The sequence below is a fragment of the Phyllobates terribilis genome, unplaced genomic scaffold, assembly GCF_046119375.1.
Source record: "Phyllobates terribilis strain yellow unplaced genomic scaffold, ASM4611937v1 Scaffold_9__5_contigs__length_417890890, whole genome shotgun sequence".
Taxonomy (NCBI): domain Eukaryota; kingdom Metazoa; phylum Chordata; class Amphibia; order Anura; family Dendrobatidae; genus Phyllobates; species Phyllobates terribilis.
Window position 1 is genome coordinate 53,304,219 of NW_027362769.1, and position 24,366 is coordinate 53,328,584.

General features: G+C 46.5%; 1 protein-coding gene and 1 long non-coding RNA gene across 10 annotated transcripts in view; one reads left to right on the forward strand and one right to left on the reverse strand.

The window, feature by feature from the left end:
- LOC141161541 (caspase-8-like) overlaps positions 1-2,237 on the reverse strand; it is a 134,339-nt gene extending 132,102 nt beyond the window's left edge. For 4 of the 9 annotated variants that reach the window (XM_073646480.1, XM_073646477.1, XM_073646485.1 and 1 more), the window contains exon 1: positions 2,143-2,237. The gene's annotated coding sequence lies outside the window, so the exon portion shown is untranslated. Of the gene's footprint in view, positions 1-1,929; positions 2,009-2,142 lie in introns of those variants that run through there. The other 5 variants (XM_073646479.1, XM_073646476.1, XM_073646482.1 and 2 more) reach the window with 3 other exon arrangements.
- LOC141161542 (uncharacterized) overlaps positions 1-24,233 on the forward strand; it is a 118,614-nt gene extending 94,381 nt beyond the window's left edge. Inside the window, exons 2-3 of the long non-coding RNA XR_012250640.1 lie at positions 10,821-10,956; positions 23,960-24,233. This is a non-coding gene — a long non-coding RNA (uncharacterized lncRNA). The remainder of the gene's footprint in view (positions 1-10,820; positions 10,957-23,959) is intronic.
- Positions 24,234-24,366: the final 133 nt, after the last annotated feature.

The window sequence follows — 24,366 nt, forward strand, 5'->3', positions numbered from 1 at the left end:
GGGGCAGGGGGGGGCAGCGGCCCCCCCCTAGAAGCAGGCACGCAAGCCGCACACCAGGGCCGGCGTCAGCACCTGGCGCACCGGGGCAAATGCCGGGGCTCTGAGCAGGCGAGGGGGGGCCCTCACCGTCAGCGCCCGCTCCCCCCGCTTGCTCAGGGCCCCGGCACCCGGCACAATACTTACCCCTCCCCGTGCAGCTCCTGCATCCTCTGCGGCTGCTGCACTGTGACGTCTCAGGTCAGAGGGCGTGGTGACGTCTTCACACCGCGCTCTCTCCTGAGCAGTCACAGCGCAGAGCGGGATGAGGCCGGCGACGCTGGAGTCCGGAGCAGCGGCAGCAGGTGAGATGTGAGGTATTTGATTTTTTTTTTTTATTATATGGAGGCATGTGGCAATATAGGGGAGGGGGGTGAGGTGGGGGTGTGTGACATCCTGCATGGGGCATTATAAGGGGGGGGGGGTGACATCCTACATGGGGCATTATAAGGGAGGGGGGGTGTGTGACATCCTGCATGGGGCATTATAAGGGAGGGGGGGTGACATCCTGCTTGGGGCATTATAAGGGGGGGTGACATCCTGCATGGGGCATTATAAGGGGGGGTGACATCCTGCATGGGGCATTAAAAGGGGGGGTGACATCCTGCATGGGGCATTATAAGGGGGGGGTGACATCCTGCATGGGGCATTATAAGGGAGGGGGGGTGTGTGTGACATCCTGCATGGGGCATTATAAGGGAGGGGGGGTGACATCCTTCATGGGGTATTATAAGGGAGGGGGTGTGTGACATCCTGCATGGGGCATTATAAGGAAGGGGGGGTGTCATCCTGCATGGGGCATTATAAGGTGGGGTGACATCCTACATGGGGCATTATATGGGGGGGAACAGCCTGCATGGGGCATTATGTGGGGGGAACAGCCTGCGTGGGGCATTATGTGGGGGGAACTGCCTGCGTGGAGCATTATGTGGGGGGAACAGCCTGCATGAGGCATTATGTGTGGGGAACAGCCTGTATGGAGCGTTATATGGGGGCCAGTATTCTGTATGGAGAGTTATATGGGGGCCAGCATTCTGTATGGAGCGTTATATGGGGGCCAGTATTCGGTATGGAGCGTTATATGGGGGCCAGTATTCTGTATGGAGCGTTATATGGGGGCCAGTATTCTGTATGGAGCATTATATGGGGGCCAGTATCCTGTATGGAGCGTTATATGGGAGTCAGTATTCTGTATGGAGCGTTATATGGGGGCCAGTATTCTGTATGGAGCGTTATATGGGGGCCAGTATCCTGCCTGGAGCGTTATATGGGGGCCAGTTTTCTGTATGGAGCGTTATATGGGGGCCAGTATCCTGTATGGAGCATTATATGGGAGCCAGTATTCTGTATGGAGCGTTATATGGGGGCCAGTATTATTTATGGAGCGTTATATGGGGGCCAGTATCCTGTATGGAGCGTTATATGGGGGCCAGTCTATTGTATGGAGCATTTTATTGGGGCCAGTCTACTGTATGGGGCATTTTTTGGGGCCAGTATACTGTGTGAAGCGATTCGCTGGTTTCTGAGCTATTGTGGAATTTACAATAGATATCACTCATGTAATGTAAGAAGTGAAATCTTTGCATTGTACTATATATATATATTTCTCTTCGGTATCTGTGACCATGGCTTGCCCCCCCCCCCCCCCCCCTAGTTTTGATCCTGGGTATGCCCATGTATATACATAGCAATATATCAATTACATCATATTTTACAGACTGGACTTGTATAGTAGTCAACTGAACTGTTGTAGCTGCAGAAAGTTACAGATCACAACGTTGGGCAGTAATCAAGCTTTAGTACATTAAAAAATATCTATTCTGTCAAACTAAAAGTCACATGCATAATATTCAGTGTAAAGGCTCGTACACAAATACACTGGCAGGTAGTTACCTCTGTATGTCGCCTTCCTGCGCTGTAGTACCTGCTCCGTCGCTCCGTACATAAAAATCACCATGGTAAACATGACCGTACATGTTCATACTATACACAATTCACTTATCACATATTCATGCAGAATACAAGAAAAGCTTCATCTTATGCTAAAGAAAAATCACAATATTTATCCTTGTAACATTTTGCTAATAATTATGAAACAATACTTACAAGCAGCATGAAAGAATTGCAGTTCTCTACTCTAGTAGAAGGAAGTTATTTGTTTTTATCTTAGCCACCCCCTTCCTCCAGACTTGACATACAAGAATTACGTAGAAGTGTAATCTTGACTCAATGCTCAATGCTAAACCACTGAAATCATTGCAGGTAGAAAATAGTGTACAGTCATTGCCACAAGCAGGCGGAGGATGGCTACTAGTAAATACACAGTTCAGACATAAAAACAAACAGCATTGCACATTCGGAGGGACAGTCACCACCTTTGTAATCTGGATGTTGCTGAATTTATCAATAAATTTGCACAATGGCGTACAAATTAATAGGGCGCTCCATAGCATTGATCAAAATTGACACCCAACAGATTAGCTCCTGGTGTGTGTTTACTCCATCATGTGTTTTCTATGACGCTTCCCTATCCTTTGTTTGGCTCCATTCAGGGCTAGACAGTAGATATCTACACCTTTGCGTTTGCAATAAGCTTGATTCACACTGTTTTCTTGGGGTTGTCCTCTACTTAACAACTTATACTTAATGGGCCCAGGGTAATTTAGGAAAGGAAAAAACTGTATTCATTGCTCAGATCTTCACTATGCATCCGCACTTACTATTGCATCCCCCATCAGTCCTATGACAGAGGCATCACATGACTGCTGTAGCCAATCATTCGCCACATTACAGGTGTCACATTAGATCCGAACTGTCTTCTTCCCAATGCTCATGCCTGCAGACTGGTGCAGTAGTGGGTGCGGAGGAGTGGTTCTGCTCTGGTAGGTGAGTATTCACTAAATCAGTTTGTGAAATATCTCCCTTCCTAAACATTTGAGAGTTTAATGTGAGTGGTATTACTGAAAAGTGGAAGTATTGAGGAGCCAAAACAATTCAATTACGAAATGGCAGGCCATGTGAAGCTACAGAGCAGCATTGCTGAGTATTGAGGTAGTGGCATAGCTACCAGGGGGGTTTCAAAGAGAGAGGTTTCTCCAGCCCCTCACTCAGAGGGGCCCACCCAGAACGACCGCCACTCTTAATTGCATTGGTGTGCTCAGCACAACATGGTCACCCTGTGATACTGATCTTCATTCTGCCGGCCACAGGTTGCATTAGGTCTGTTGCATGTAGAAAGGCAGGGTGATGCACTGGACAAGTCCTGAGCGGCACAACGTGATGACATCATCAAGCTACAACTCTGATGTCCTGTGCATGTCCGACGTGATAACTTCACCATTAGAGTCCACCTGAACCTTGTTGCTGTCTGCTGATGGACTCGCCAGAGTTTAGGTGAGTATATGATGTTTTTTTTTTATTTCATTATTCTGTGTGGGGGATTCTGTGAGAGGCCATAATAAAGTGCAGGACGCTACTGTGAGTGCCATCATACAGTGTGGAGACTACTGTAATGGTCATCATAGAGTGTGGGGGCTACTGTGGAGGCGATCATACAGTGTGGGGACTATTGTGGAGGTGGTCATACAATGTGGGAGCTATCATACAGTGTTGGATCTACTGTGCGGGCAACCTAAAGTGTGGTGACTACTTTGTGGGGTCATTATACTGTGTGGGTATTATTGTGAGGGCCATCGTACAATGTGGGGAATAATGTGGAGGTGTTATGACTGCCAAAGCACATTCACACAGGTAACATATAAACCAGGGAGACGAGACAAATACCTGAACCTGACAATGCCCTGTTCAGACTAGGTAAAGCCCTTCTCCGACCGTGGATGTTGGCAGCCTAAGATAACGCAATGGCACCCCCATTCAACGGCGGCTTACCCTCAATATACTTAGCAGCTCCTAGGATAGCTAGAGAAGCAGTTCCCTAAGGAATAAAGGAATCACACAAAAACAACTGCAACTAACAGCAACTACAGCACAGTGAATGAATCCAACAAAGTCTATCACCAGCAAAAAAGACCAGTAAGGGAAGGTATTTAAAGCTGCACCCAAAAAGTGATAGGACAGACAAAGCGTAAATGAAAAACACCTGAGTTAAGCTAGACAGACTGCAGCCAGAATAGCAGAACCTAAAAACCCAGAGAAAAGGTGTGTCTCCTGTGGCTCGGTAGAAAGAGAAGCCGACCACAGAACACAAACTCAAGGGATCGAATCCAGGAGCATGACAGGAAGTCATTGTATAGTGTGGAGGCTACTGTGGTGGCCATCATAGAGTGGTGGGACTACAGTAAAGAGTCATAATATAATGTGGGAGCTATAATACAGTGTTGGAACTACTTTGCGGGCATCCTACAGTGTGGTGACTGCGGTGGGAACAATTATACAATGAAGGGGCCACTGTGGGGGGCATCATACAGTGTGCAGGCTAGCATGGGGACTATTGGACGGGCATTATACAGTATGGGTCCCATCATACAGTTTGGGGTTACTGAATTTGTGGGCAGTAAACTGTATTGGAGCTACTGTGGGGGACCCTCATACAGTATAGGGAGCCATTGTACAGTGTGGGGATTACTGTGGAGGCCAACCTTCCATGTGAGAGCTACTGTAGCAGCCATCATATAATGTGAAGACTTTTGTGGGGGCCATTATACAGTACAATGGCCACTGTGAGGGCATCATGCAATAGGGGACTACCATGGAGCCATCACAGTGTGGGGGCTACTACTGTGGCATCATACAATGTAAGGACTACTGTAGGAACCATCATACTGTGTAGGGGCTAGGGTGGGGGTCATTTTACAGTGTGGAGATGACTGAAAAAGCCATTATACAGTGTGGGGCTACTGTGGGGGTGATCATACCATATGGGCGGACAACCGCAGCGACCATCATCATATACTGTGGGGACTATCATACATTGTGGGGGCTAGAGTAAGGGGCCATCATATAGAGTGGAGGCCATCAATCAAAATGGGAACTACTGTGGTGGCATCATACAGTGTGGGGAGTACTATGATATTGTGGATAGGGGAGCTGAGGACCCATCATTCTTTGCTTAGGGTAGCTATGGGCTATCATACTGTGCATAGGGGAGCTATAAAAGCATCAAACTGTGCATAGGGGAGCGGCTGGCCCATCATACTGCTTATAGGGTGCCGTGGGGACATCATACTGTATATAGGGCAGTTGTACATGGTGGACCCAGAAGACATTATTAATGAACATGGGGTGGACTTAGGGGACATTATTAATGTAAATGGAGGTAATTATGAGACATTATTAAATGATAAGTGGGCACTTAGAGAGCATTATTGCTATATGGACTGTGGTAAAGCGACTTACTTGACTGTATGCGGAGGTAAACAAGTGATACTGTCTCTTTAAATTTTCAGTTGGTTTATTTAGCAGCATAAACCAATGCAGAGTCCATGAAACATAAATGTAGCCCATCTGGCATACTGGAAAAACAAAATAAGAAAGAATACAGTCTTTGCACCGGCCGGGGTTGCGGCCACTCAGGATTAGCAAAAGCCACACGGTTCAGTTTTAGCAGAAACAACCACAAGCTCCTCTCTCTGGAGCTCAAAAGGCTGTTTTATTTATAGCCCCTGAAGCACGCCCTGGAGTGGAGATAGGGTGGATAGCTTCCCTCCCAGCACTTATCTATCCACCTGTAAAGCATGTCCTTGTAACTCTGGCTATTAACCTTCTCCGCACCTAATGTGCAGGAGAAACCTCCATGTTTTACATCACTGAAACAAAAAGTCTCAGAGACACATATCTCCCCTCCAGTATTCTGCCAGTGACCTTGTCACAGGACACTCAAGGTATTGTGATTGTCATTATTACTTTCTATGGGATAAAGTACAGACACTGTTTTCTAGGGCACTTGCACAGGGCATTAATATTTTGTAGGGGTGCAATTTTACCATCTAGAGGGCACAACGGATTAATTTTACTGTGTAAAAGGCAAAATAGTGGGCATTATTATGTGGGGCATTAAGAGGAGCGCTGTTTATGTGTCACACATCAGGTGCAGTAATAGGGACACCTATAACAGCAGCAGGCTCAGCATTGGAATGAGCAGTTTGCGTGGATCGGCAATATTTGGGGACGGTGCTGGAAATGTGAGAGGTCCTATAGATCTTTGTTAACTCTGCAAACAAGGCGTGGCTGTAAAAAGTTGTAATGGCGGTCAGTTTTTGGGGCGCTCACAGTGAAGGTTTAGTATATACACACCCAACGGTTACTGCCAATTCCACAATAGCAAAAGGAACTAGCTTCCACCACCAATCGTTTATACAGGCCAATTAGACACCCATTACACCTGTGCAGTTTATAAAGCAAGAGGAACGGAGCTATTAAATTGAATATATTTAATATGAAAAGTAGGCAGTTTTTATAAAAATATCCAACAATTTTACAAAATGGAACAAAACAATACAATTACACAAGATAAAAAGCATGAACTGAAGAAATGTACTAAACCTGATGTCGCAGGGTTGGCTCTGGCTTCTCTGAAGGGGAGCTCTTCCTTTTTTGGGGGGTAAGGGACAGAACCACAGTACACTGTGTCTCCCAGGACTGACAAAGGTCATAGTTTGGTATTTGCTTTCATTAACACAAGACACACCCAAATACCTCCTCTCCAGTGACTAAAGCAGGGCTGATCAGGGATGTGGCTATTCTTTATAGAAAATAATGGGATCTCCAACTTCTGTGATATCTTCGCTCAGGTGGGAGATATTACTGCCATGTTTCCTATTAAAATTTTATCTATCCATAGAGTGGAGTGGAAACATGGCATACATATCCTCATCCATCTGCCCATTATTAATTTGAAAGGGGCTGTAGCAATGCATAAGACAAGTAAGACAATGCGTTCCATTCGCCACTTCATCTGGACTCTGAAAATATGTCCTAACGAAGCAAGGGTCCTACAGCTATGACTATGACTTTTGACAATTAGATTCCACATTATGGACCTGTTTTGAGTCCCTTTTTGTTTTGGTCAGCGTATATATTACTCTTTTGTCTCATATATACCTTGTTATATTGTGTACTCATTGTATACAGGGCATTTGCACGTTGGGGGCAATTCATCATTGTCTCCCCTAGATCATTACTATGGGCAATATATTGATTGAAATTTTCATGCACTGACTGTTGACTCTTACTCACTATATGCCCATTTGGTATGGGTATATATTTTTTCTATCATTCCAGATCTTATTTCCCAAGACCCATTTTTTATTGGATATATATTCTCTTTGATACTACTGGAACTGCTATAGGCAATTGTTTGTTTTTTTTTAAACTGTTTTCATTGTGTCCTTTGATATTTAATAAAATTGTTACACTATATATAAGTGTGCTTATCGCTTTCTTAAGCTCTTTCCCTTTTTTTAATTTTCTATATTCTTTCTATTATTTTTCCCATAGACCATATATATTGCTGTTTTTTTTATTACATTATATATATTGTTATGTACACCTCATACTGTAACCTTTGGCATCTTTATTTTCCGCTTGTTATGTCATTGGCAAAACATATGGTTTGTTTATTCTTATTTAGGGATACAGATAAAACTTTCTATATGATAGACAACTGGTCACTTTATTTATCTAGAACCTGAATTGAATCTTACTCTGCCGATTGTATTGTTAATGATATTGGATCAGGAGATCTAAGTTAGCAAGTGTGTGTATATACTGTATACTACTTGTCCATTAATAATCTGGTTGAATTCATTTATTGTATTGTGATTGTTATTGATATTGGAACAAGGGACGTTTTTAAGTTCACCTGGTAGTTTTTTGTGTCTGACATCGTACATGTTTTTATATTACTTTTTAAACTTTTATATCAATAAAAGTGATTTGTATTGCTCTATATAGCACAAGTTATGCACTCCTTTCATTACAGTTAATTATTTTTAAACCAAGCATATAGAACCTTATACGTTGCTGTGGAATATTTTCGTAGGATTGGTAATTTTTTATTTGTAACTTTCTGCACATTTTATGTATGTTTTTCGTTTCGTTTTTCGTTTCTTTATGTAACTATTAAATACAAATTGTTGTGTATTTAAACCCAAAAACTTTAATAGTTTGCCATGTTGCTCTGTCTAAAGAACATTAAACATCTATGTTGAGTATCCACTTTAGCTTGTTCATATTAGAGTAAAAGATGAACAAAGCCAAACTTCTTAATACACTTCACTTCCTTTATATATTACAACAAAAAGGTGACAAAACAAAGAATGAAATGGTACACTTCATATTCATCGCTTGTGCATAAGTTCATGGTAAGTACATGAACGATCACTTATTAAGTGACAGCGCAGGAGACTTGGCTTAATTGGTTAGGTTAGGTGAAAGACCTACACCTATTTTCAAGGAAAATTCTTTTACAAAAACTTCACTTCAAACCTGAATTGGACTCCCTTTTTCCCACTGACATGGAAAAAAGGGCTCTTAAGGATTTGGAGGACTTGGAGGCAGAAAATGAATCAAGTAGTGGAGGTAGGTTCCCTGTGCATCTATTAAGGAAACCTAAAACTTTTCCCCCTTTGTCAACTTGCTCAGCGGTTGACATCTTTACCAAAATGGTCACTGCTGAGATAGAAAAACTTCCACATAGCCCCAAGAATAGGCTGAACTTAAACCAGGAAGAGAAATTGCTCTTGAACATTTAAGAAAGCTACCTAATGTTGTCATAAAGCCAGCTGATAAGGGTGGTAACTTGGTCATTTGGCCGATCCACCTTTATGAGAAACAGGCGCACAAAATACTAAACTATCCTGGGTGTTATCAAAAATTGACGTACAACCGATTGACCCAATTTCAGTCTCAGCTGGTTACAATTCTCGAAAGAGCATTTGAAGCCAATATCATTCCTAAAAGATTGGTAGATTTAGTGAAAAAAACTCGACCTAAATTGGCAGCCCTGTCCCTATTGCCCAAATTACATAAAGATCAAATTGACCCCCCTGGAAGACCGATAATTTCTGGGAATGGGAATCTCTGCGAGAGTATCTGTACCATAATAGAATTCTATTTACAGCCTCTGGTACGCAATCTTCCCTCTTTTATTAAAGATACCACTGAAGCCTTGAGGAGAGTAAACTCAATACAAATGGAACCTGGATCAGTGATGGTTACAGCTGATGTGGAGGCCCTATACTCCTCTATCAGGCATGAGGATGGCCTCAGGGCTGTAACACTCTTTTTGGAGGAAAGTAGCATAGAGGAACCTACTACCAAGTTGATTGTGACATTATTGAGATTTGTCTTAGAGCACAATGTTTTCATCTTTAACAAACAAATTTTTCTACAGAAACAGGGGACTGCCATGGGTGCCTCCTGTGCTCCTTCTTATGCCAACTTATTTTTGGGAGCATGGGAAAGGTACCTCTTCCAGGGGGATGTCATCGATGACATCCACCTCGTACAGGGGTGGATGAGGTTCATCGATGACATCTGGTTCATCTGGGAGGGTACTGCTGTGCAGCTGGAAAGATTTATACAACAGCTGAATAGGAATGACTTAAACATCAAGCTTACATTCCAGAAGGGTATGGAGGTCAATTTTTTGGACCTACACATGTGGACCACTGGTAACGGCCACATTATGACTGATGTCTATAGAAAAGATACTGCGACCAACTCCCTGCTGCACAGTACTTCCTCTCATCTCCCATCCACAATCAGGGGCATCCCGACTGGACAGTTTCTTAGATTGAGAAGGATATGCTCTGACAATGAGTCCTTTTTTCAACACTCTCAGAACCTCACTAGACGTTTTAAGGACCGTGGCTATAGCCATAGGATTATTAAAGCTGGACACAGGAAAGCAGCAAACTCTAACAGAGAACAACTATTGTTTGGTATGAATGACAAAAAGATGGGTGACCAACACGCAGTTAGATTTATATCCGATTACAATGTCCAATGGCCGGAGCTTACGGACATTTTGAAAAAACATTGGGATGTACTTCTTACCGATCCCATCCTACGAAAAATTCTACCTTCAAAGCCCATTATGGTAGCAAGACGATCAAGGAATCTTAAAGATTCCTTGGTACATAGCTACTATGAGAGGGACCAATTTGCCACTATATCCGGTAGGAAGAGGTTTGGTTTCGCCAAATGTGACAGGTGTAAGGCCTGTAAAAATATGATCAATAGTACGGAATTTTCTAATTACGATAACAGTAGGACCTATGAAATTAGAAAAACCCTCTCTTGTGACTCCAAAGGCGTCATCTATTATGCTGAGTGCCCATGCAATAAAATCTACATTGGTCTCACTACTCGGGAATTAAAGGTAAGGACCCGGGAACATGTGTTGGATATTGAGAAATCTATCCACATGGAGGAGGTGGCTGGTTTGAGAACCCTCCCTAGACATTTTAAAATTTACCACAACAGTGACCCTAAAGGGCTGAAAATTAGAGGCATTGATCAGATCGATATGGGGAGTAGGGGTGGTGATTTGGGTCAGGCCCTGGCGAGATTAGAAAGCAAGTGGATCTTTAGATTGGGTACGGTTTCACCTCAGGGCTTAAATGAACAATTTGGTTTTTCGGCCTTTCTATAATATACTGGTTCTATGGGCAACATCTTCACCTTCTTTCACATTATTCCGTCTGTTTATCGGCTTAATATAATATCATATACTGTTCGTTTTAATCATTTACTCTACCTAGCGAGGTATCATTTTATTGTGTCTGTTTTTATGTGGTTTTAATTTATTTATTTATATTTAGTACCTGTTGGCGGTCTCTCGCTGTGATCATGTTTCTTGAATGGATCCTTTGGGGATAGCGTGTGGAGGTGCAGCAAGGCGGCTGGTGTGTTTTCATTTTGAGTCGGACTGTCTTCAACATGAGAAAGTGCAAGAAAGTATGAAGCATAATATATGGACTTTATAATTCATAATTTACATGTTATTTATGTATCAGTATTTTGGATTACTTAATGATATGGGTATTTATCGGTGCACATTATTACCTAACACCGCCGGATCATGTTCCGGCTTTCATCACTTTCTTATTTTCCATTTCTTTTTTTTTTTTTTTTTGTGCATCCTTTATTGAATTTATAGCATATATTTTTATTTTATACACAGTATGTCATATGGGTACACCAGTAATTTACTAGTTAGGTGGGTTAACATCCCATTGAATACAATACATTTATATAGTTTTTCACCTCACACTGCATGTCACTTTACTATAACACATTGTCACTTAGTCTGTTTTTTATACAGTAATTTAGCACTGGGCATTGGTTTTATATATCTGTAATATATTTATACATTGGTGTTTAATATATTTATGATTCTTAAAGACTATATGTATACCTTGGTGTTATTAAGTAGATTTTGTAAATTGAGAATTAATTGTTACCTTTTCAAGAATAACCTCTATCACCATTTTTTACTATATTGGGGGCATCCCACATCAAACCAGTTTTTATACACTTAACGTCACTTGCATATTTTATTTTTTACTTCCTCCTTTTTTTATCTATTATATCTACATACTTTTGTCTTGCGACACGCCCCGTTCAAACTATGCCACCTCTATAGGGGGATCCTACCATGGAAAGCGCGCTTGCGCATGAACGGACCCGTCTGACTTTCGGTTATGTGCAATAGACACGTCATGCGTTCCACCGCATGCGTGCCAAGCACTATACCCCGGAAGTCACTTTTAATATAAGCGGAAGTCCTAGTAATGAACGCACGCGCCGTACCACTCCACCAATGATTCTTGATCTTAGATATGCGTGCCAAGCGCTATACCCCGGAAGTTACTTTCACTAATAAACGGAAGTTCTAGTAATGAGCGCACGAGCCGTACCACTGCACCAATGATTCTTGATCCTAATCAGCTGACTGCCATCACATATAAACGGGACACTGTGTACATGTATACACGCCCCCTTGGAAGACGCACTTGCGAAACGGCGTCGTCGGGGCAGGTTCCATACCCATCATACCTATTATACCAGTCCTTCTCATGTAAGTATTTATGCATAGCCCTCATTGACCCATTGTTTTCTATAGTGCACCTTATTGTCCCTATATAATACAGAGATTTTGTCCATACATGCACTTTGCACTTTATATATTTATTTGGGGGATAATTAGATTCATTTGGACACATTAGCAAGAGTCACTCTCCTTTTTCCGTTTTGGAGATCTCTTTGCTGACATATCCATTTGGTTTATGAGGTATATTATGGGGCTCTGTATATTTATGCTACTTTGGGAACCTCACTCAGGTCTGTGACCGAGCTGTGTTCTTTATTTATATTTCATGTAATATTCGATAGATGGAACCGGAAGGTCTCAGCTTTTTAATTTTTGTTATTGTTGGTTTTAAGACTTGAAATAAACAATTAATTTTTAGTCATAGTTTTATGTCTCTTCCTTAAAAGCTGAGCTGATACAGCTTGAGCTTGTGTGTATATTAATTGGTTAGGTGTATTCTCTAAGTTGTAGGTTGGAGTGAGCAGCACAGGTCAGGAGCAATGATGCAGCAGAAAAAGTCAATGATTAGTGAGAACAAAAAAATGCAGGATGGGAGATGCATAGGAAAAGCTGAATGCAGTAAACTCAGTTGAAGGGCAGTTATTTGCAATCAAAAAATTTGCAGCAGGAACACAGTTCACCTAAGGAATAGTGAAAATGTATATGCAATCAAGAGCTTGCAGCAGAGATATAGTTAATGTGACATGCAGAAGTGGTGCTGTTGCTTCAAAAGCATCCAGCAACTATAAGAGTTAACACAGTCACAGGAGACAGGAAGTGTTATGCTTCAGAAGCATGCAGCAACTAGAGGGGTTAACACAGTCACAAGAGAGAGGGAGTGGTTAGCAGAGCCCCAGGGGGATTGTGGGGAACTTGTTTACTATTCTGGCTGCAGCCAAAGGGAGAAGTGGTGTGTGTGATCTGCATCTCACAGAAGTGCAGGAAAGAGAACAGGATTCAAGTCCAGAGTGAAGCTCAACACAGGTCAGATACCCTGCACTGTTAGTTCAGGAAGTCTATCATCGGGCAGGAAGATAAGGATTGGAAGGAATTGTGTCACAGAGATCATCTCCCTCATTGAACCCTCCCCCCTCCATCTCCATGCTCCTGGATAAAGAATGTTGTGTAGTAGTGTGTCCTTGTGAAGGAAAAGCCTGCTGTTTATGCATAGAAGTGTGATGCCAAGAGATCTAATATGTGCTGAATTATGCTACTGAAGAGACTGATGTTACTGTGCCTGCTATATGAGACTGTACTGTAATGAAGATTGTTGCTGTAATATCCCTGAATTGCACTGGCCGTGCTTCAGATTAAATTCCACTATTAAACTGTTGAAAAATACTCTTGTCAGATGTGTCTGGTCAGCAATTGAATCTATCGTGTGCCTGAGAGAAGCGGCAGCCTATGGTTGCCCTGAATAACGGTTCCCCCAGGATTCCAACGAATTCATGAAACCCGTCTCGCCCTATCTGAACCTAGCGTCGTGTGTGTAACATTGGTGGCCCGTACGGAGAGTCCTGAGCGGGAATTAGCGTGTAGAGGGAGAAGAGGAAAAGTGTCTGGAAAAACACAGCAGCACATCACCTCAACTCAACTCTGCTACACCAGTTAAAAGGGAGCAGCCCTAAAGAAAACTCACTAGCAGCAATGGATGTGGAAATACAAATGGACAGAATTCGTGAGCTGTTTCTTCAGTTAACCTGTGAAGAATTGAGAACAGTAGCAAAACATATAAAGATGTCCGAAGAACAGATTTTTAAAGCACACAACCGCAGGCAACTCTTAGCTGCCATTAATGCAAAAATGGATGTGCTGGGGGAGAAAGAAGCGGAAGACGTCATGGAGACGTTCCTCCAGGAGCTAACACAGTTTCTAACCAGGTTGAAGTTGGAGGATGGAGGGGCGGCGCCAATTACCAAAAGCGGGAATCTCCATCCGATTGAACTACAAGAATTGAAAGAACAACTCAAAGTCCTAACAACAGCTCTGCAGGAATCGACCAAAACCTCTGAACGGTTGACAGACTCAGACAGAACCCTTAACCTGCTCGGGTTAGATAAATCAGGAAGACAGTCCTCTCTAATACCACAAATCACAATAAGGAAAGAATTCAAGATCCTGGGACAGATTGGAGAGTGTGAACAGAAAGAGAAACTGTCTTATATGTACTTGTTGCACCAGATCGATGCAGGATTACAGCAAGGCTACCAGCCAGATGAGATCATTGAGGGGGTGGTGAAAGCAATCAGCCCAGGACTGAACCTCCGTAGTATGCTAGAAATAAAGAGTCAATTGACCTTGCAACAGCTGAAGATGATTTTAAAAGGGCACTATAAAGAAGAGAGTACTTCAGAATTGTTCCACCGACTCATTAACCTCTCACAGAAAAATAATGAATTACCCCAAAGTTTCTTGTTCAGAACAATTGAACTGAAGGATAGACTGTTGTTTGCATCCAGAGATGTAGAAGCGGAGGAGAGGTTTGATGCTGAACTAGTCCAGAAGAACTTCTTGAGATCATTGGAAACGGGGTTAATCAGCAAAGACATCAAGTTGCTGCTGAAACAGTACCTAGAAGATCCTGGCATTCTGGACGAAGTCCTAATTGAAAAAATGAATGAGGCAGCTAGTTTGGAGTCCGAGAGCGAACAAAAGTTAAAGAAAGGCTCTGCTCCTAAAATCACCAAAATGAGTCAGCTGAAGTTGGAGACCCCTGGTGGCCAGTCTGAGGATAATCATGGAGACCCTCCAGTGCCACCTCCGAGAGGGAACCTTAAAGCACCAACAAAAGAGAGGACCGCCAGCGCTGACTGGGAGGAAGTAATAGGAGAACTGCGAGCCGAGTTGCTTGAGGTGAAAAAGTTGATTCATTCCAGGCCAGAACCTGTATCCCTCAGACCTAGGAGTGGGTTCCAACAGAAGATATCTGGCTTGTGAAGTGTGCCGTTCATCAAATCAGAGTACGGTGTGTGTCCACTGTCTAAGATGTGGTGAGGAAGGACATTATGCCAAGGAATGCCAATGGTCACGGTTGTGATGGACCGTGATGCTGACGTATGAGACACTTGGTGACCCGAGTCAAGTACCAAGGACTGTCGACTGGAAACAGGTATCTCTGCCTGCGGTCCAGGTAAGCCCACTTGAGTGGTATTCACCACGGAGAGACAGTATGGACAATGTTACCTGGTGGAAAGGTGGAGAGAGAGAGCTGGTTGAAGACGTACAAAAAGCTCCAGCGGAAGAGATGCTGATTGTTTTAATTGTGTTAATTGTTTATTTCTTGCAGGAGTCCTACAAGAAAAAGGTCGTAAGAATAAGTTGTTATCAATGTTTATAAATGTTATACCAATTTGACAATGACAAATTTATATATATAGTTACTAAGCTTTCACCACTGTCTCAGAATTGGTCAGATTGACCAATTAAGACGAATGTCGAGGACGACATTCAAAAAGGAGGGAAGAGTGTGACATGTAGAAGTAGTGCTGTTGCTTCAAAATCATCCAGCAACTATAAGAGTTAACACAGTCACAGGAGACAGGATATGTTGTGCTTCAGAAGCATCCAGCAACTAGAGGGGTTAACACAACACAGTCACAAGAGAGAGGGAGTGGTTAGCAGAGCCCCAGGGGGATTGTGGGGAACTTATTTACTATTCTGGCTGCAGCCAAAGGGAGAAGTGGTGTGTGTGATCTGTATCTCACAGAAGTGCAAGAAAGAGAACAGAATTCAAGTCCAGGGGGAAGCTCAACACAGGTCAGATGCCCTGCACTGTTAGTTCAGGAAGTCTATCATTGGGCAGGAAGATAAGGACTGGAAGGAATTGTGTCACAGAGATCATCTCCCTCATCGAACCCTCCTCCCCTCCATCTCCATGCTCATGGATAAAGAATGCTGTGTACTAGTGAGTCCTTGTGAAGGAAAAGCCTGCTGTTTATGCATAGAGGAGTGCTTCCAAGAGATCTAATATGTGCTGAATTATGCTACTGAAGATACTGACGTTACTGTGCCTGCTTTATGAGACTGTACTGTTATGAAGATCGTTGCTGTAATATCCCTGAATTGCACTGGCCGTGCTTCAGATTAAATTCCACTATTAAACTGTTGAAAAAGACTCTTGTCAGATGTGTCTGGTCAGCAACTGAATTTATCGTGTGCCTGAGAGAAGCTGCAGCCTATGGTCATCCTGAGTAACGGTTCCCCAGGATTCCAACGAATTCATGAAACCCGTCTCGCCCTATCTGAACCTAGCGTCGTGCGTGTAACATTAACCACAGGAATAGGGGGCTATGGATGATCAAATGTGAATTGAATTCATATTGAATTTCACAACATTTGCAGGTTCTGGAAAAATCAAACAATTTATGATTTGATTGTTGCGAATTGCCAAAAAAATGGCAACTGCCATTTTACATATTGCAGAAGATTGCATCAGTGACAGAAGGTTCACATGACTTTAGGTGCGATTAGTACAAGTTTCATCATAATGCCTTGTAGCTATCACATCACATGGTGTAGCACAGCCAATCAGGAGGAAGCATCATAGCCTGTAGAAAAGTAGAGGCAGGAAATTCAGCAGCCGTTTTAAGTGAGAGGATGTCAGAGCTCACAGCTCAGCACCAGAGGTAGGAAAAGAAAGCCATAAAACACTGGACCAATACTCCAAGTGGTAATATGTTGTACAACTGCAGTTTTAAATAAAATGAGTGTAGTAGTTTGTGAATAATACAGAGATTCAATTCATAGAGGGAGAGATCAATAGCAGAGGTGCCATTAGCAGTGCCAATGTGACTGATCAGTGATATGATGTAGCTTGCAATTTTCCTGCTGCATTTGAATTGCAATTATAATGTTTTTTGTTCATTTTTACTGCACTAGAAATCAGCAGCAGGCCACCTACAACCGTCCCTATATATAGTACTAGCTATTGAACCCGTTCTACGCCTGAGTGGCAAGCATTTTTATTGGTATATGGTCTCCCATGCTGGTATGTGCCACCCCCTCCTGGTATTTGTGCTGCCCCCATCCTGTCCCCACCATCCTATCCTGGTATGCATGGCACCCCTCATCCCCATCCTGGTATGCAGGACACCCCTCATCCCTATCCTGGTATGCATGGCACCCCTCACCCCCAATCCTGGTATGCATGGCACCTCTCACCCCCAATCCTGGTATGCATGGCACCCCTCACCCTCAATCCCGGTATGCATGGTCCCTTCACCCCCAATCCTGGTATGCATGGCACCCCTCAAACCCAATCCCGGTAAGGATGGCACTCCTCATCCCCAATCCTGGTATGCATGGCACCCCTCACCCCCAATCCTCGTATGCATGGCACCCCTCACCCCACAATCCTGGTATGCATGGTCCCCTCACCCCCCTATCCTGGTATGCATGGTCCCCTCACCCCCAATACTAGTATGCATGGTCCCCTCACCTCCCAATCCTGGTATGCATGGTCCCCTCATCCCCCAATAATGGTATGTGTGGTATCCCTCATCCTGGTATGCATGGTCCCCTCACCCCCCAATCCTGGTATGTGTGTTAACCCCCACCCCCCAATCCTGGTATGTGTGGTACCCCTCACCCCCCGGTCCTGGTATACATGGTCCCCTCACCCCGCAATCCTGGTATGCATGGTCCCCTCATCCCCAATCCTGGTATGCATGGCTCCCTCATCCCCAATCCTGGTATGCATGGCACCACTCATCCCCAATCCCGGTATGTATGGCACCCCTCATCCCCAATCCCGGTATGCATCGCACCCCTCACCCCCAATCCTGGTACGCATGACACCCCTCACCCCTAATCCTGGTATGCATGGTACCCCTCACCCCCAATCCTGGTATGCAAGGCACCCCTCACCCCCCAATCCTGGTGTGCATGGTCCCCTCACCCCCCAATCCTGGTACGCATAGTCCCCTCACCCCCTAATCCTGGTATGCATGGTCCCCTCACCCCCAATCCTGGTATGCATGGTCCCCTCATCCCCCAATATTGGTATGTGTGGTATCACTCATCCTGTTATGCATGGTCCCCTCACCCCTCAATCCTGGTATGTGTGGTACCCCTCACCCCCCAATCCTGGTATGCATGGTCCCCTCACCCCACAATCCTGATATGCATGGTCCCCTCACCCCCAATCCTGGTATGCGTGGTCCCCTCACCCCTCAATACTGGTATGTAAGGTACCCTCACCCCCCCAATCCTGGTATGCATGGTCCCCTCACCCTGCAATCCTGGTATGTGCCGTACCCCTCACCCCCCAATCCTGGTATGCATGGTCCCCTCACCCCGCAATCCTGGTATGCATGGTCCCCTTACGCCACAATCCTGCTATGTGTGCTACCCCTCACCCCCCAATCCTGGTATGCATGGTACCCCTCACCCCCAATCCTGGTATGCATGGCACCCCTCACCCCCCAATCCTGGTGTGCATGGTCCCCTCACCCCCCAATCCTGGTACGCATGGTCCCCTCACCCCCTAATCCTGGTATGCATGGTCCCCTCACCCCCCAATCCTGGTATGCATGGTCCCCTCATCCCCCAATAATGGTATGTGTGGTATTCCTCATCCTGGTATGCATGGTCCCCTCACCCCCCAATCCTGGTATGTGTGGTACCCCTCACCCCCCAATCCTGGTATGCATGGTCCCCTCACCCCGCAATCCTGGTATGCATGGTCCCCTCATCCCCAATCCTGGTATGCATGGCTCCCTCATCCCCAATCCTTGAATGCATGGCACCCGTCAACCCTAATCCCGGTATGTATGGCACCCCTCATCCCCAATTCCGGTATGCATGGCACCCCTCACCCCCCCAATCCTGGTGTGCATGGTCCCCTCATCCCCCAATAATGGTATGTGTGGTATCCCTCATCCTGGTATGCATGGTCCCCTCACCACTCAATCCTGGTATGTGTGGTACCACTCACCCCCAATCCTGGTAGGCATGGTACCCCTCACCCCCAATCCTGGTATGCATTGCACCCCTCACCCCCAATCCTGGTGTGCATGGTCTCCTCACCCCGCAATCCTGGTATGTGTGGTACCCCTCACCCCCCAATCCTGGTATGCATGGTCCCCTCACCCCCCAATCTTGGTATGCATGGTCCCCTCACTCCCCAATCTTGGTATGTGTGGTACCCCTCACCCTCCAATCCTGGTATGCATGGTCCCCTGACACCGCAATCCTGGTATGCATGGTCCCCTCACCCCCCAATCCTGGTATGCATGGTACCCCCAACCCCACAATCCTGGTATGCATAGTCCCCTCACCCCAATCCTGGTATGCATGGTCCCCACACACCCCAATCCTGGTATGAGTGATCCCCTCACCCCCCAATCCCGGTATTCAAGGTCCCCTCACCCCCCCAATCCTGGTATGCATGGTCCCCTCACCCCCCAATCTTGGTATGCATGGTCCCCTCATCCCCCAATAATGGTATGTGTGGTATCCCTCATCCTGGTATGCATGGTCTCCTCACCACTCAATCCTGGTATGTGTGGTACCCCTCACCCCCCAATCCTGGTATGCATGGTCCCCTCACCCCACAATCCTGGTATGCATGGTCCCCTCACCCTCCAATCCTGGTATGCGTGGTCCCCTCACTCCCCAATCCTGGTATGAAAGGTACCCTCACCCCCCAATCCTGGTATGCATGGTCCCCTCACCCCACAATCCTGGTATGTGTTGCACCCCTCACCCCCCAATCCTGGTATGCATGGTCCCCTCACCCCGCAATCCTGGTATGCATGGTCCCCTTACCCCACAATCCTGGTATGTGTTGTACCCCTCACCCCCAATCCTGGTAGGCATGGTACCCCTCACCCCCAATCCTGGTATGCATGGTCCCCTCACCCCCCAATCCTGGTATGCAAGGTACCCTCACCCCCCAATCCTGGTATGCATGGTCTCCTCACCCCGCAATCCTGGTATGTGTGGTACCCCTCACCCCCCAATCCTGGTATGCATGGTCCCCTCACCCCCCAATCTTGGTATGCATGGTCCCCTCATCCCCCAATAATGGTATGTGTGGTCCCCTCACCCCTCAATTCTGGTATGTGTGGTACCCCTTATCCCCCAATCCTGGTATGCATGGTCCCCTCACCCCTCAATCCTGGTATGCATGGTCCTCTCACCCCCCAATCCTGGTATGCAAGGTACCCTCACCCCCCAATCCTGGTATGCATGGTCTCCTCACCCCGCAATCCTGGTATGCATGGTCTCCTCACCCCGCAATCCTGGTATGTGTGGTACCCCTCACCCCCCAATCCTGGTATGCATGGTCCCCTCACCCCCCAATCTTGGTATGCATGGTCCCCTCACCCCTCAATTCTGGTATGTGTGGTACCCCTTACCCCCCAATCCTGGTATGCATGGTCCCCTCACCCCTCAATCCTGGTATGCATGGTCCCCTCACCCCCCAATCCTGGTATGCAAGGTACCCTCACCCCCCAATCCTGGTATGCATGGTCTCCTCACCCCGCAATCCTGGTATGTGTGGTACCCCTCACCCCCCAATCCTGGTATGCATGGTCCCCTCACCCCCCAATCTTGGTATGCATGGTCCCCTCACCCCTCAATTCTGGTATGTGTGGTACCCCTTACCCCCCAATCCTGGTATGCATGGTCCCCTCACCCCTCAATCCTGGTATGCATGGTCCCCTCACCCCCCAATCCTGGTATGCAAGGTACCCTCACCCCCCAATCCTGGTATGCATGGTCTCCTCACCCCACAATCCTGGTATGTGTGGTACCCCTCACCCCCCAATCCTGGTATGCATGGTCCCCTCTCCCCCCAATCTTGGTATGCATGGTCCCCTCATCCCCCAATAATGGTATGTGTGGTACCCCTTATCCTGGTATGCGTGGTCCCCTTACCCCACAATCCTGGTATGTGTGGTACCCCTCACCCCCAATCCTGGTATGCATGGTCCCCTCACCCACCAATCTTGGTATGCATGGTCCCCTCATCCCCCAATAATGGTATGTGTGGTACCCCTCATCCTGGTATGCATGGTCCCCTCACTCCCCAATCCGGGTATGTGTGGTACCCCTCACCCCCCAATCCTGGTATGTATGGTCCCCTGACACCGCAATCCTGGTATGCATGGTCCCCTCACCCCCCAATCCTGGTATGCATGGTACCCCCAACCCCACAATCCTGGTATGCATGGTCCCCTTACCCCAATCCTGGTATGCATGGTCCCCACACACCCCAATCCTGGTATGAGTGGTCCCCTCACCCCCCAATCCTGCTATTCAAGGTCACCTCACCCTCCCAATCCTGGTATGCATGGTCCCTTCACCCCGCAATCCTGGTATGTGTGGTCCCCTCATCCCCCAATAATGGTATGTGTGGTACCCCTCATCCTGGTATGCATGGTCTCCTCACTCCCCAATCCTGGTATGTGTAGTACCCCTCACCCCCCAATACTGGTATGCATGGTCCCCTCACACCGCAATCCTGGTATGTGTCGTACCCCTCACCCCCCAATCCTGATATGCATGGTCCCCTCACCCCGCAATCCTGGTATGCATGGTCCCCTTACCCCACAATCCTGGTATGTGTTGTACCCCTCACCCCCAATCCTGGTAGGCATGGTACCCCTCACCCCCAATCCTGGTGTGCATGGTCCCCTCACCCCCCAATCCTAGTACGCATGGTCCCCTCACCCTCAATTCTGGTATGCATGGTCCCCTCATCCCCTAATAATGGTATGTGTGGTATCCCTCATCCTGGTATGCATGGTCCCCTTACCCCTCAATTCTGGTATGTGTGGTACCCCTTACCGCCCAATCCTGGTATGCATGGTCCCCTCACCCCTCAATCCTGGTATGCATGGTCCCCTCACCCCCCAATCCTGGTATGCAAGGTACCCTCACCCCCCAATCCTGGTATGCATGGTCTCCTCACCCCGCAATCCTGGTATGTGTGGTACCCCTCACCCCCCAATCCTGGTATGCATGGTCCCCTCACCCCCCAATCTTGGTATGCATGGTCCCCTCATCCCCCAATAATGGTATGTGTGGTACCCCTTATCCTGGTATGCGTGGTCCCCTTACCCCACAATCCTGGTATGTGTGGTACCCCTCACCCCCCAATCCTGGTATGCATGGTCCCCTCACCCCCCAATCTTGGTATGCATGGTCCCCTCATCCCCCAATAATGGTATGTGTGGTACCCCTCATCCTGGTATGCATGGTCCCGTCACTCCCCAATCCTGGTATGTGTGGTACCCCTCACCCCCCAATCCTGGTATGCATGGTCCCCTGACACCGCAATCCTGGTATGCATGGTCCCCTCACCCCCCAATCCTGGTATGCATGGTACCCCCAACCCCACAATCCTGGTATGCATGGTCCCCTTACCCCAATCCTGGTATGCATGGTCCCCACACACCCCAATCCTGGTATGAGTGGTCCCCTCACCCCCCAATCCTGCTATTCAAGGTCACCTCACCCCCCCAATCCTGGTATGCATGGTCCCTTCACCCCGCAATCCTGGTATGTGTGGTCCCCTCATCCCCCAATAATGGTATGTGTGGTACCCCTCATCCTGGTATGCATGGTCTCCTCACTCCCCAATCCTGGTATGTGTAGTACCCCTCACCCCCCAATACTGGTATGCATGGTCCCCTCACACCGCAATCCTGGTATGCATGGTCCCCTCACCCCCTAATCCTGGTATGCATGGTACCCCCAACCCCGCAATCCTGGTATGCATGGTCCCCTCACCCCGCAATCCTGGTATGCATGGTCCCCACACCCCCCAATCCTGGTATGCGTGGTCCCCTCACCCCCCAATCCTGGTATGCACGGTCCCCTCTCTTTGCAATCCTGGTATGTGTGGTACCCTACACCCCACAATCCTGGTATGCATGGTCCCCTCTCCCCGCAATCCTGGTATGCATGGTCCCCTCACCCCGCAATCTTGGTATGCATGGTCCCCTCATCCCCCAATAATGGTATGCATGGTCCCCTCACCGCGCAGTTCTGGTATGCATGGTCCCCTCACCCCCCAATCCTGGTATGCATGGTCCCCTCACCTCGCAATCCTGGTATGCATGGTCCCCTCACCCCGCAATCCTGGTATGCATGGTCCCCTCACCCCGCAATCCTGGTAGGCATGGTCCCCTCACCCCACAATCCTGGTATACATGGTCCCCTCATCCCACAATCCTGGTATGTGTGGCCGCCTCATCCCACAATCCTGGTATGTGTGGCCCCCTCACCCCACAATCCTGGTATGTGTGGCCCTCTCATCCCTTTCACGCTGTACACACATACAAAAAAAAATAAAGTTATACTCACCTTTCTTCTCTGTGCTTCAGCGCTGCTTTGTCCAATTCTGCCGGAGGCTGGGCGAGGAGTGCAAATGTGTCTTCAGTAAAATGGCGCCGGATAGCGCTATGAACATGCGCCGATCCAACGCCTCACTCCTGTCCTGGTCTCTGGCGAAGAGAGGCGCCGCGGCAATACTCCTCCCGGTCAGGTAAGTATGTAAGTATGGCGCTGGAGATCGCAGTATACGTTCAGTGTCTACGCGTACCGCGATCTCCGGCGCCATACACCCTCCTCTTACCTGTAACGGCTGGATGCGTGCTTCTGTCTGGAGCTAGACTGCGCGTCGCACATGCGCAGTCTATAAAGGCTTCATACAAAGACACGCATCCCCGGTTATATTATAGATTGTCAAGGTAAACTATATTTATTATAGAAAATCAATTTGTTTCTTTTAATAGATTACCTAATCAGTGTGAATTAATATAGAGATGATGGAATAATCTATGTGTACTGTATATGCACATGGATTATGTTAATAGTTAATGAATATATAGCTAACAGTTTCTATTCTTATTGTAGACATGAACAACTACATGATTTCCTGGGAATGACGTATGCATGTGCATGGCTGATAACAGAGAGATTCATGTCGAGTTGGCAAAGATGGGGCTGAGAGATGACTTCACCCCTCCCATCAGAATTCCTAAGGCGTTACTGAGGCCAAGAGATACATGTATGAGCAAATTGCAGTGTGCCAAGTTATCAGAAAGAGCAATGAATTTTACTAATCCCACATAGGAGTAGAATACTATATAACCCCATGTCTACGTAATAAAGTAAGCCATTTTGCATGGTTCAGTCTCTGAGTGAAGTTTTTCAAGCAGATTAGCAAATTTGGTTAATTATCTTCTTTGCATGCACTCGGACATCTTTAATTTGGAGGAGAGCAGTTACCTGGTGTATCTTAAATTGGTGAAACCTCCACA